General features: G+C 41.0%; 1 pseudogene; it reads left to right on the top strand.

Moving 5' to 3' along the window:
* On the top strand, positions 1 to 2,039 carry LOC137235222 (THO complex subunit 5-like; annotated as a pseudogene).
* The last annotated feature ends 2,543 nt before the right edge of the window (positions 2,040 to 4,582 follow it).

The raw sequence follows: 4,582 nt of genomic DNA, 5'->3' as shown, positions 1-4,582 counted from the left end.
ATGATTGCCTCAAAATCGAATGATCATGAGGGTTTCTATCTTATGCAAAATTTGTTCGCCTATTATCCCGCCGACCAATTACAACCTAATATGCGCCAGCTATTTGCATTGCTCTTTCAACGCCTATCGTTATCAAAGACTACCAAATATGTACGTTGGATTATAGTATGCCTTTGTTACTTCGCCGCCAAAATGGGTGCACCAGCTTTGGTAGCATTAATCGGTCAAATGCAAGGATTAAAGAGGTAATGTTTCTCCATAAGACACCTCGGGACCAAGTTGACATTAAATATCCTGAGGAAATTTGCCAAAAAATGTCAACAAGATGGAGAAATACATAAATTGCACCATCGCATAGCCGAATGAAAAAAATGTTACTAAATTCTCGTCAGTCACAATTTCCGGCTTCATCTAAAGCTCTGGGTCAGGGTGGTAATGTTATGTTAATTTTTTACAGTACTCCGGAGTTGATTGTGCTACTGGACTTACCGAGAATTGCGCAATCCAAAACAAATTTTAAACGGCTGAATTGTGTGCAGTATATATATTTTTTTTTGTATGAATCGGTTATAAAATTTGTGTTAAATGGCGGAATCCTTACATAAAGGTTTCGAAACACTACGCATCATCTTCGATAATGTACTCAAAATGAAGAATGGCTTGCGGGAACGCGAGCGGACTGCTATTTGTTTTGATCAAAAAGGTCAATCAATCGCATGATTAAAAGACAGCCTACGTTCTGAACGAGAATATCTGCATCATGAAAAGGTCCGAGTAGATAGTAATCGTTTGTATTTGCAGAATTTATTCCACGAACAATCAGCTGCACAGTGCAAAGAATTACTGAATACCACTCATCAAGTATTTAGGGAAATTGTACTAGAGACCGAGAAATTACCATCATTTGCACCATCCTTGCGTACGTTGCTGAAAGCTACGCGTCCACTAAAAGATGCACCACTAGTACCAATGGATAAGGAATGGAAGTTTCCATAGCTTGTGCAGCGTCATCCACTTGAAGTACGAATTACAATTGGTAATAACGCCAAAAGTATGGAGGAATCTATAGTAATGAAGCTACGTTATTTCAAGCATTTAGGATTTGTAACGGCAGCTACAGTGGTAAGCTTAAGTGATGTTGAACAAAGTTTTGTTGATGCAGCGCTCACACAAGACGCATTGAAATATTTGTGTGACAACGATTTGGGTGATACTATACCCGTGCCTGGCGGTAAAGATGAGTTGGAACATATTAGCATGACACCAAAAGAATGTTTGTATCATTGACGTACGAAGGAATATGGACGTCCCTATCGTTGGCTACAGTCAATGTGTTGCATAGAAGTCGTTAATAACATCGATGACACATCGCTCACTGTTACAGCCGCGATGCAAGTTGAGTAACCAGAGTTACAAAAAATGATACCAGCACTCTGAAAATGCATACAACAATTGTGGAGCTCTCGCTTGAGTTTGATTAAACAAATACGTGCACTGGTTCAAAAGCAAATTGATTTATACTTGAAGGAAGAATGTTTACCCACTACACGTTCTGCTTGCAGCCTTGTACAATGGACTTCACTTAGCTATGAGGAGTATATTGCATCTGCACCTAACGTCAATTTGGAGCCAGTCAATAGTACTCATCTTTTTTATCGCGCCATTGTTATACGTGGATCAGCTAAACTGGAATGTCATGTAAGTATAGGTAGTAACTTTCCTGCAGAGAGCCCGCTTTGGTCTATATGCATTTATGGGAATGGGCAGCATAGTGGCATGAACAGTGCCGCTGTGAAAACAATGGAATTTTGGACGAATTCTTTAACTCAAAGCTTGTTGAAGCATCATTTGGCTTTGTTGGCGACCCAACTTGTACGCACTATGTTCAGTTTGGATAGATTTTGGAAACAGAGGGCCCGCTCTACAATCCTGTGGAGTATCATCGTGAAAAGTATTATATAAAGGCATTTGCAATGCGTATACGCGCTAGGCCGTATCGTTATATTGAGGGCGGTGCTGTTAGTACATTTAAGCAATAGTTTTTAAGAATTCTTTTACGTGCTATTTTTCATGAATTTATAAACACTGAAATATCTTTTACAGCAACCAAAAAAAACTCAGAAATCGAAGTGCTTAACCAGCCTGCAAAGTTTGACATAGTTGGGTGTGGGAAATTTGCAAAAACAATATCCAGCGACGGTTCACACTATAATACGTACTGGAAATAATCTGCAACATCCAGTTATATTGAGAATCAGGAAAAAATCCGAGGTGACCTAAATATTGCGTTATGTGATCTTTGCAGATCACCATTTCTTTTAACAGCTTCAAATACGATTTTGGCTGTAGACTATTCACTTTATGTGTCTACCGAAGGCTCCATGAATTCCTTGGAAAATTTTATTGCCCATTTGTACACCAATCGCAAAAACAAAGTAGATGTTTTAGCTGGGAATATATACCGCGTGACTGTAATTAAGTTACTCATATACAATAAGAATGAAGGACTTGATACAATGTTTATTAAACGAAAATGTGGTTTCTCAACCAACGTCATTAACAGGAGCTCATTGGTAGTATAATTTGTTGTCTAAAATATCGTCGGTGAAAGCTCCAACCAACCCTTCTATGGTGGAAAACGTTTTATATGTGGTTTGAGCTTTCATAGACGATATAACGTATTTAGATAAATGAAGATGTGCGATGGAAAACCTCATATTTCCTTTTCCATAAAACTAGGTGTCATTTACCTCAGTATAAAATACGTGACGTGTGCATCCACAATTCCTTGCGGACGTTATGACACGAATGAAGATGTATGAAAGCATGGATCAGGAAGTACCGAATTTATCTGGTTGTGGAACGAGATACCGATCCATTCACAAAGGGGATCTATGAATCAATGAACAAAAAAAAGAGGGTGAGTTTAAACTTTGAATTACTACTAATGTAGATGCCCATATAGTCCTATAGGTTCGCATTTGTGTACGTACACACCCTTCATCTTCCACCTACCCTCAGCACGTAGGTGATTAACTTCTGAGTTTCCCCAATTCCTTTCAACATATATATCTTCCAATACTTTTCGTATATTGAAATGCCACAAATTTTTGGCGGCATCAGCAGCAGTACTAAGGTGGGAGGTATAAATATGGATTAGGGCAACTTTGATTCCAGAAAGTTTAGCATATTTGGTTTTGAGTTAATTAAATGCATATATGAAAGCAATAGGAAATTGTTGCGTGTGTGTGCCAAATGCCGGATAATGTTACCAGCACTTATGTATTTGTTTGTTTGTTAGTGACAATTTGCTTGAAGCTATTGCTAAAACGCATTGTAATACATAATCAATAGTACATATTTTCAGTTAACTTAATATTCGAAGCAACTTACAACATACAAACTTATGTTGCTAGGCCCATTTGCATGCCCCTATATCAGTTTGCCATCAGTTTTCACCACTCGCTTGAGTAGTCAAGTGCTGTCCTAGAATATTCGAATTGACTTCATTCAAATTTCTAAAAGTATAAGGAATTTATCCCTGCTAATATCGGGGGCAGATGAGTTTTCTTATCCGCGGTAGGCTTGCGATGTGCCTCGTTGCGCGGTAACGAGTGCAGCTGTTTTCTGTGGCAGAGCGGTTCGCCCTTCTGCGGTAGGTTTTTCTGTTGTCCTCGTTATGGGATAGCGAGTGAATTTGGGTTTGTTTTGAAAATTGTAAATACAATAGGCCGAAGGCCTTTGTATTCTTTGGCAGATAGCGGGTCTGCGTTAGGGCTTCTGGTGACCTCGCTTTTGAGAATTAAAAATAAGTGCTTGGTGGCAGATGGGGGATCTGCATTAGGGTTGTTCTGGTATCCTCGTTATGGGAGAACGAGTGAGTGGGAAGATTTCTGGTGTCCTCGCTCGGGGTGAGCGTGTGAATTTGGGGATTTTCTTGAAAAAAGGAAAAAAATAAGTGTTTTTGTGGCAGATGGGGGAACTGCATTAGGGTTGTTGTTTGGCCTCGTTTCGGGTGAACGAGAGCCGGGTTTGATTTTCTTTTGAAGGGAGGGATATGGAGGAACGGAGGGATTGTTAGGAGCGCGTCGCCTTCTCGCAATCCGTATCTTCCGGTGGAAGAAGGATCAGTTTGACCAAAGGTCGTCTGACTTGACCCTTCTCGGTTTTGAGGTCGACTACGCGTACTCGGTCATCTTCGCCGGGGTGTACGTTGACGACTCTACCTAACCTCCATTCGTTGGGAGATAAGTTGTCCTCTTTGAGGACGGCGAGATCTCCCACTTGAATGTTTTCTTTGGGATGCTTCCACTTCACTCGTTTTTGAAGTTCGGATAGATATTCCACCTTCCATCGCTTGCAGAAAGTATGATGGAGGGCTTTGAGTTTCTGCCACCGATTTATCATCGAGGCAGGGCTCTCACTCGCATCCGGCTCTGGCGGAGCCAGTAGATGGCTGCCAGTGAGGAAATGTCCTGGGGTGAGCGGCTCTAGGTCCGTCGGGTCATTGGACGCCGGGCTGAGCGGCCGCGAGTTCAGGCATGCCTCGATGCGGCACAAGAGGGTATGGAATTCTTCGAAG

This window comes from Eurosta solidaginis, chromosome X (genome assembly GCF_040869045.1).
Source record: "Eurosta solidaginis isolate ZX-2024a chromosome X, ASM4086904v1, whole genome shotgun sequence".
NCBI classification, from domain to species: Eukaryota; Metazoa; Arthropoda; class Insecta; order Diptera; family Tephritidae; genus Eurosta; species Eurosta solidaginis.
Note: the sequence above shows the minus strand (reverse complement) of the source record. Positions and strands in the feature narration are given on the sequence as shown.